We start from the raw sequence: 10,077 nt of genomic DNA on the forward strand, positions 1-10,077 counted from the left end.
CTGCAATTCAAGATGAAATTTAGGTGGGGACATAGCCTAAGACTATCTCAAAGTCCACTCCCCAGAACCAGGAGAGATAATAAAATAATTGTTGTTGCTTTAAGGTGCTAAGTTTTGGGGTGACTTGTTTCATAACAATAGTAACCAGAATAGAAGGGGTCTAGAATAATATATATTTTTAATTTAATTATTTTTATTAATATATAATATTTGTACATTTTGATGGGGTACATATGATGTTTTGAAACATACAATGCGTAATAATCAAACCAGTGTATTTAGTATTTAGGATATCCATCACCTTAAACATTGATCATTTCTTCATACTGGGACTGTTTCGAATTTTCTCTTCTAGCTATTTTGAAATAAATAATATATTACTGTTAATTGTAGTCACCCTACTGTGCTCTCAAACACTAGAACTTATTCATTCTACTTGTGTGTTTACACCTACTAGTCAACCTCTCTTCCTCCCCATCTCCCACCCACTTTTCCAGCCTCTAGTAACTATATTGTACTCTCTACCTCCAAGTGATTCACTTTTTTAGCTTCCACATATGAATGAAAACATGCGACATTTGTCTTTCTGTGCCTGACTGATTTCACTTAACATAATTACCTCCAGCTCCATCCATGTTGCTGTAAATGACAGAATTTTATTCTTTTGTATGGCTGAATAGTATTACATTGTGTATATATACACCACATTTTTAATCCATTCATCTATTGATGGACACTTAGGTTGAGTCCACATGTTGGCTATTGAGATTAGTGCTGCAGTAAGTATTGGGGTGCAGGTATCCCCTGGATACACTGATTTCTTTTCCTTTAGAAAAATGCCCAGTAGTGAAATTTCTAGATGGGATGGTAGTCCTATCTTTAGTTTTTGGAGAGACCTCCATACTGTTTTCCATAATGGCTGTACTAATTTACATCCTCACAAACATTGTATAAGAGTTTACTTTCCTCTGCATCCTTGCCAGCATTTGTTATTTTTGTCTTTTTGATAATAGCTATTGTAACTGGGGTAAGATGATATCTCATTGTGGTTTTCATTTGCATATTGCCTGGGGTATATTTTTGTTCTTCTTCCAGCGATACTCTATTTTTTTGCACTATAGCTAATGTACGAAGTGTAAGATGTCTGTAGCCCAAACATGAAATCTATATCTATATTGGGAAGGAGTTGTTATAATAATGGTGTTGCATTTTTTTGTCTCATATTAGGCTCTAGAGCAGTGCTGTCCCATAGAACTTTCTGCAGTAACAGAAATGGTCTCCATCTGCATTTTCCATCTGGTACCCACTGGCTGCATGTGGTTATTGAGCCCTTGAAATGTGGCTAGTGCAAAGGAGGAGCTGGACTTTAAATATTATTTAAATTTAAATAGCCTCATGTGTTACTGGCTGCTTTACTAGATAACGCAGCTTTGGCGGGACTATTTTAGATTTCATGTACTCATATATCAATTCTTACCTCCATGCTATACCTGTTTTATTAAGTGAAGGGGAAAAAATACCTGATAGGCATACTGTTACAGAATAATTGAAGACTTTGCTTTTGGCAAACAAAACAAAACAGAAAACCAAAAGCACTTTGCAAAACTGGAAAATCACCAACTCTATCAAATTGGCATTTTGGTACCAAGTGGCCATGAAGACTCTGAAGCTGGGTTATTAGAGGTCAGAACGCATTCAGCCATCAACTCAATGAGAAAGGAAGCCCCACCCCAGCCCTGTAGACACGGCTCTTGGAATGCACAAGCAGAAATCAATTCCACCTGTGCATGGAGACAGGCACGGCGGGCTGCAGTGTGGACTTCCACTTTTTAATTTTACACACTTTGGTCACGTTTATGTTGTTTTTTTTTTTTACTCAGAGAGAATAATTAATTTCTCAATTTATGTCCTGTATTTTACAGCTGTGTATTTTAGTGAAGGAAAAACTTTTGCATTTTTAAAAGCATGTTTTTATTTTAAAGAGGGATATTGTGAGTTACAAAACAGTAAAAATCTGAAAATTAGAAGTAAGAGTATGAAAGATCTACTCAAATTATTGAAGAAGTTCTGAGTTAATAGATATCTGTGGCTTTTTTTTAAGTGTAATTTTAATTTTTAAGTTTTATTGTTGCTGTTTTTTGAGACACTGGGTCTCTGTTGCCCAGGCTGGAGTGGTACAGTGGCACAATCATGGCTTACTGCAGCCTTGAACTCGTGGGCTCAAGTGATCCTCCCACCTGAGCCACCCAAGTAGCTGCAGGCATGTGCCACCATGCCTGGCTTTTGTGCCATTCGTAAGGAAAAGATATGTGACTTTCAATACTGAGAGTAACACAAACTAATGGAAAACAGAATGCTGCCAGGAAGAAATTCTGCCAAATCAAGTCAATGAATTATAATTATTTCTAACCAGTCCATTAATTAACTGGGCACAAAAGGATGTTGTACAGAGTTCAAAAGTATTTTCCCAAGTAGGTTAAACATACCCTTCCTACCTCATCTTGCTTACATGGACATTTCACTCCACAAACTCTAATTTTATTCAAAGAAAAAAAGTAAGTTTTAATATTGTCTAAATTCTCCAAATTCTCACAAACTGTAACTAAAAAGAGTTCAGATAAAAAGCTTCTGGTATAAAATAGCAGGGAAAAGAAAAGAAAAAACACTCAAAGGGGTAGAGGAAAGAAATCAAACAATCATGCATATTTGTTGAGTACCACATATCGACGTAGATTAAAGAGGGAAAAAAAGGACACATTTTCCATTTTCAGGCACTTACATTTTAATCAGCGATTGACAACGTAATTATAAAAAGAAACAATATCGGCCAAATGTGAGTTTTTGGCTAGGATTTTTATTTCTCTGTTCAGTTGTGGCTAGAAAAGAATAGAGACGTTCCCAAATTCTGGGCCCTCAAGCAAAATGTTCCAGAAAGCAGCTTTCTAATCATTCTGAAAATTACTCTTATAAAGAAAAAACTAAAACAAAGTGCTCAAGAGATGGAGGCTCATTATAGAAAAATATTTAAAAATACAGAGAAGCAAAAGAAGATAAAAAAATTACCTATAATCCTACTCCTCCAAGATATACTTTTATGTTCTCTTGAATTTTTATATGCTTGTATTTGCCTGTGTTTTTATTTGCCAAAATAACATTTTACATATTGCTTGAAACCTGTTTATTTTTGTCACTTGATAATAAATCATCAACATGTTTTTATGGCAATAAACAACCACCATAATATTTTTAATGTCTACGAGTATTCTACTGCGTGGGTATTCCAAAATTTATTTAACCAACTGCTGTTATTGGACATTTAAGTTATTTTATTTCCTCTATCAGAAACAAAGCTGTAACCAACAGTCTCATTTTTGAATCTTTGCTTACATCTTTATTTCCACAGGAAATGACATTAATGGGTGAAAGAACGTGGCATATACATTTGTAAAAAAAAAATCCTCACATTGGTGGGGCGCGGTGGCTTACGCCTGTAATCCTAGCACTTGGGGAGGCCGATGTGGGTGGATCACAAGGTCAGGAGATTGACACCATCCTGACCAACATGGTGAAACCCCATCTCTACTAAAAATACAAAAAATTAGCCAGGCGCGGTGGCGGGCGTCTGTAGTCCCAGCTGCTCGAGAGGCTGAGGCAGGAGAATGGTGTGAACCCGGGAGGTGGAACTTGCAGTGAGCTGAGTTCATGCTACTGCACTCCAGCCTGGGTGACAGAGCGAGACTCTGTCTCAAAAAAAAAAAAAAAAAGAAAAGAAAAGGAAAGAAAATACTCCTCACATTGAGTAAAATTTAAAATAGTGACAGTATGGGTGGTGGAATCTGACAGATATCTGGTTAGTTAGCTCTGTGATCCCAGGCAAGTAAACTGTTGAGTTCCACACTGAATCTGTAGACGGGAGAATAATGACCACTGTGTGGCTTGTTGGGGCAGTTAAATGAATACGTATGTGCATATGTAGGTGTCCTGGGTACAGTGCCTGGCACACAACAGGTGCTTCATCAATTTCAGGTCCCTTTCTTCCTGAGTCCCCACCTAGTATGAAACCTATTTCTCCTCCACCATGCTCTTGTGTCAGAATGGCTCGTTTTAGATTGTCACTGATTCTGCTGAAAAAGAGGGAGAAGGGGAGGCAGGTGCAGAGAGAGAGAGGAAGAAGAAGGAAGAGAAGAAGAGGGAAGGAGGAAAGGAGGGAGGAGGGAAGGAGACCGAGAGGAGAAAGAGACAGAGAGAAAGGGAGAAGGAAGGAGGAAGATGGGAGGGAGAGAAGGAGTAGGGAGAGACAAAAGGAGGGAGGGAGGGAAGGAGGTGTTAAGGGAATGGAGAAGGAAGTTTGGCAAACAAACAATGTGGGCTTAACATGCTGCTGCTTAGGAGAAAAGGGCTCTTAAATGCTTTTCATGCTTTTTAAGTTGTTTATCTCTTGGCTAGAGTTTCCCCAGCCCAGCACAGAAGAGAAGCTCTACAGCAGGATACTTCAGCATTTCCCTCTGCCCTTTGGGTATTAAGAAGGGTTAAACCCCACCCAACAGGGCAGAGTACAGTTGTTTACTGCAACACTCACATCTGGTCTTGAAAGGCATTTCCTCCCTTGCCCCACAGCCACTGATGGAAAAGAAGATAGACTACACCAAGGACGCAGATGATGCCTGCAGATTGGGTTGTGTGTGGGCCGGCTGGGTTGGGGAGAGCGTCTTCCCAATCCACACTCACACCTGTACCCGAGTGCCCAGGGGACAGCCAGACAAGCTCTTTCCTGGCCCTCATTTCCCAGTTCACTTTCTCCGGAGGCGCTTTCCCTTGCTGGGATCACCTAGGGGTTCCTTACATGCCAGAACACATTTCAGTCAACTGCTGCCACTGGAGGGCCATCTGCATTTCAGGATGCAGCTCTGCCTGTGGGGTGTGAGGGTTGCCAGTGTTAAACTGTATACTAATCATTAAGGGAGCCCCACTTCCTTCCATGTCCTTCCTTCCAACAGCCATTTATTGAACACATCATGTGTGGTATCACACACCACAACCACCATGCACAAGACAGACAAGCTCTTTGCCCTCTTGGGCATACATTTCGGTTGAAAAGACGGAGTACCAAGTATGCAAATGCACCCCTTATGATGAGGTTATCAGGAGGATCTACTCTGGATTGGATGGTCAGGAAAAAAATACCCCTTTTCCAAGAGTTGGTGATACTACTTATTCCACAACCTTAAAGAAATGAGTTGGCCATGTGAAAAGCCAGGACAACAGCAGATTCGGGCTGTTAGCGCACTTTTTAAGAACATGACCTTGATGGTACAGGGTGAGGTTTTTAGAAAAGTCAGGTGCAGTTGATCAGATTGTTTTTGAGATTTACAAACTTTCTTTCTTGTCCGGAAATGGGCATGTCAGTCACTACATCATTACAGGAGATAAACGCTTTGGTCTGTGTAATGAGAATAACTTACACTTACTGAATGTCTACGATGTGCTAGGCAGGCTATAGGCACGTCCTTGTCTATAGGGGTCTATAGGTACAGGCTATAGGCACGTCGCCGTAGCTAGTCTTTACAACAAATCTTTGATGTAGGAATTATCTCCAAAAAAGCTCAGAGAGGTTTTCCCAAAGTCATATTAGAAAGAAATGGCAGAGCAAAAATTTGAACCTGGGTCTACTTGACTGTACAACCAGTGCCTTTTCTATCCCACATCACTTCTCTTTCTAAGAGGTAAGAGTTCTGTTTGTGATAACACGATACCCTGCAAACCCTTGTTCCACAAAGGGTAAATAGTTTAATTTAGAATTCACCTAGATTCCCTGCAAATGACAAAGGCACGCCCCCCAACCCCCTTTACAGTAATCTGCAAACCTTGAATTACTTCCTGTCTTCATTTTATTTTCCCCTAATTCACTATAACCGTTCCCTTTGGAGGAAATAATCCAGTTGGATTAGTTGATGTGCAGTTGTGTTGCCAGAGACACACAACACCTGGTGTGGGGTGGCAGCCCATCCTTGCCTCCTCCCTGCTACCCCTCTCAGACTCTGCTCCTCCCTCTCTCTTTTCATTCTGCCCATATCTCTGAATTGGCTTGAATCTCATTGACATAAACAGTCCATGTTTGCAAATTCCTTCTGATCCTGGAGCCTATCATCATTACAGATTCAAACAAAACCCCACACTCTGGTCCCCTGTGACGGCCTTTATGGACATTATTGACACAAAGCTACTAGGACACAGGAGCATTGAGCAGAAAGCACAGCTTAGCCAGAAAGTGCCTGATATTTCACAACAGTAATCTGTTCAGGGTTTTCTCTTATGATACAGATGCCCATGGAGGAGAAATGCCGTGAGTGAGTATTTTTTGTCAATAATTTAACAAGGATTAATATCAATAGCAGTTATATTTGTATGGTACTTCCCAAAGAACTTTAATTCATATTAAGTCTTGTGGTCTTCCTAAAAACCAAGAGATGGCCATGAACCACTATTTTCACTATAGACAAAGGAGCATGAAATACATGCCTGTAACGACTGGCCCCAGGGTACCCAGCTAGTAACTGAACCAGCTAGGACTCAAACCCAAGGCTCTGGAAGTTGAGGCCAAGGGCTCTTTCCAAACATTCCGTTTGACTCTATGGATTGTAATTGCCCAACAGGTTCTTCCTGCCCACTGCACAGACAAAACCAATTCATGGAGACTGTTTTATTGCAGTACAGCAAGAGTTTAATTAATGTGAGGCTGGCCATATGGGAAAATTGGAGTTATCAGTCAAATGAGTCTCCCTGGAGGGCTCAGAGGTTTGCATTTTTCAGGCATAGTTTGGTGGGCAGGGGGCGAGGGAATGACAAATGTTGATTGGTTGGGGATGAAATCATAGGGGTGTGGAAAATCTCATGCACTAAGTCAGCCTCTAGGTGGGACCACAAGACTGGTTGAGTCACAAGCTGCCGGTCCCACAAATTGCAGGTCCCGGTGAAGTCAATTGGCTATCAAAAATGCAGAAGTCTGAAAAACGTCTCAAAAGGCCAATTTCAGGTTCTACAATAATGATGTTATCTACTCGAGTAATTGGGGAAGTTACAAATCTTGTGAACTCTGGAACAATGGCTGGTTATCATTTAACTCTTGAGAGGGGCTGGTTATTATTTAGGCCCCTCTCATAATCCTAACCTTGTGGACTTTCATTAGTTTTACAAAGGTGGTTTAGTTTTGAGAAGGGATATTACCATCCTTGCTTTAAGTTTAAACTATAAACTAAATTCCTCCCCACATTAGCTTAGCCTATGCCTAGCAATGACCAAGGACAGCATGGAGGTTAGAAGCAAGATGGAGTCAATGGTGTTACATTTCTCTTACAGTCATAATTTTGCAAAGGCTGTTTCAGGATCGACACATGAGGCCTTTACTAACTGTGGCAGTTGGCTGGGAGAAAGGGTTTGGGGAAATGGAACAAAAGATAAACAGAGAAAGTCAGGGTATGAGGATTGATTGAATAAATGAAAAATTCACTCATTCATCCATTTAATAAACATTTATTTATTTATTTATTTTTATTTTTATTTTTATTTTTGAGACAGAGTCTCGCTCTGTCACCCAGGCTGGAGTGCAGTAGTGCGATCTTGGCTCACTGCCAACTCCGCCTCCCGGGTTCACGCCATTCTTCTGCCTCAGCCTCCTGAGTAGCTGGGACTACAGGCGCCTCCTACCACGCCCGGCTAATTTTTTGTATTTTTAGTAGAGATGAGGTTTCACCATGTTAGCCAGGATGGTTTCAATCTCCTGACCTTGTGATCCGCCCACCTCGGCCTCCGAAAGTGCTGGGATTACAGGCATGAACCACTGCGTCCAGCCTTAATACACATTTATTAAACACCATCACTCACAGTATGATACTCCATGATAGTCTATATCACCAAGGGGATGGATCATGCTTATTTACGGCAGAAAACTGCTTGCATTTTTCTTCTTTTTCCTAGTTCCGCAGATGGACTACATTTCCCAACTTTCCTTGGGCCTGAGTTTAGAGAACAGAAAGTGAACTGAAAACCTTGCTCCTCCCAGCTGTTTCCCCTTGAAGCAGATGAGCATGGAGACCTTGGAACCTTTGAATGATTGTTCTTGTCAATTTGGCACACCTGAGACAGAAACTTCTATTATACGAAACTATTGAAAGTTTGGAGTTTATCTTTTATAGTGATTAGTGTTACCTTCCTGGGCTTCTTAACGAGATTGTAGGAAGAAACTAAGACTTAATGCCCTGTCTGGGCGCAGTGGCTCATGCCTGTAACCCCAGCACTTTGGGAAGTCAAGGAGGGCAGATCACCTGGGTCAGGAGTTCGAGAACAGCCTGGCCAACATGGTGAAATCCCGTCTCTATAAAAATACAAAAAATTACAGGCGCAGGCATGGTGGTGCGTGCCTGTAATCCCAGCTACTTGGGAGGCTGAGGCAGGAGAATTGCTTGAACCTGAGAGGCGGAGGTTGCAGTGAGCCGAGATTGCACCATTACACTCCAGCCTGGGCGATAGCTGCAGACTTGTCTCAAAAAAAAAAAAAAAAAAAAAGACCTAATGCCCTAAGGCATCCAATGTAGGTAATGAATTAACTTCTCTTCTGTGCATCTGAAATGCTATAAGTTATATATTATTTGTATTTTCAGAGAATTGAGAAAAGAGTCACTCACGTGGTTTTCCATGGAGTTTAATTCTCTTGTGGAACCCCTGTTAGAAAAGCTGAATATACTCGCACAATCTCCATTCTCAAAAGGTTTATGATAATCTAGTTGTGGAAATTGGACAGATGTACACACTTCTCTGCAAGGGAATGTGAAGGGGGAATCTCATATCACTTCACTTCACTTCAGCCTTATGACAAGCCTATAAAGGAGAGCTTTGCAAACATTATCATCATCATTTTACAGAAGAAGAGATTTCAAGGTTAAGTGTTCAAGGTTGCTCAGGTAAGAGGTAGTGGAGCCAGAATTTGAACCCATGTCTGATAAGCTCTTGCTCCTTCCAAGATATCACACTGCAAAATAAGCAAGTTTAACCTACACTACAATTCTCCTTAAGGCTCCCACAAGGACCAGAGGGCCCAAGACGGTTCCCCATCTTCAAGGTCAAAGATAACACTTTCTTCCTGGAAAGGGAAGTCCTCTCTCCAGCACCTCTGGGATCTTGGTCATCCCTGAGGTGCTCTGTCTTTATGAGAATTTTTCTACCCTGGATCTGTTTATGAGAAAGGGATAACAGTATAATTTAAAAATATATAGGAGTGGATGAGTGAAAAATAAGAGTCATCTTGGATTCTAGCTTTAGGAAAGGGGGACCAATTTATGAAAAGTTTGGGAGATGTGATCAGGAGAGCAAAGAATGGTTACTTTACAAAGAGAATTAGGTTAACTAACAACCAGCTTCCAAAAGCTTAATTAAGTCTCTCAGCCCTCGAGTGAGGCAAGGAAATAATTGATTTCCACATTGCTGGTGGGGAAAGTGAGGAGGGGGAGGTAATTTGCCTGTGGCCAACAAGGGAAACAGCATTTGTCCTGGGATTAAAATCTAAGATTTTCTGGCTCTTGGTCCTTGGTTTTACCTTTGAATCTGGAATGCTCAAGGCCCAGAAGTGAGAATCCCAAAGCAGGACTCTCAACCGAGATGCTGTATGCAAATAAGGGACCAGATAATTAATGCTTCGCTCTTTAGTAATTTTCTGTCCTTCAAAAAGTTAATGCAAACAATGCGCCACTGGTGAGTCAAGGCCGTGTGGGTTTATTTTAACAAGCACCGGCACTTTTCCTTATGAGGCGTGGCCATCACCCAGTGCAGTTACCTGTGATACTAGAAAATATTTGGAAATCTCAAAATTTAAACAAATGTCTGGAAAAGATTAGAGAGAGAAAAAAATGAAAGAGAGAAAAGAAGAAAAGAAAAAGGAGTAACAGGAGGGGAGGAAAGCATTCTAGAAAAAGAGTAACTACTAATTATCGAATGCTTGCTCTGTGCAAGGAGCTTTTCAAATGTTTCCTCATAAGAATTCCACGAGGTAGGCATTTGATGACTTTAAATGGATGTAAAAACTGA

Source organism: Pan paniscus, chromosome 3, assembly GCF_029289425.2.
Source record: "Pan paniscus chromosome 3, NHGRI_mPanPan1-v2.0_pri, whole genome shotgun sequence".
NCBI lineage: Eukaryota > Metazoa > Chordata > Mammalia > Primates > Hominidae > Pan > Pan paniscus.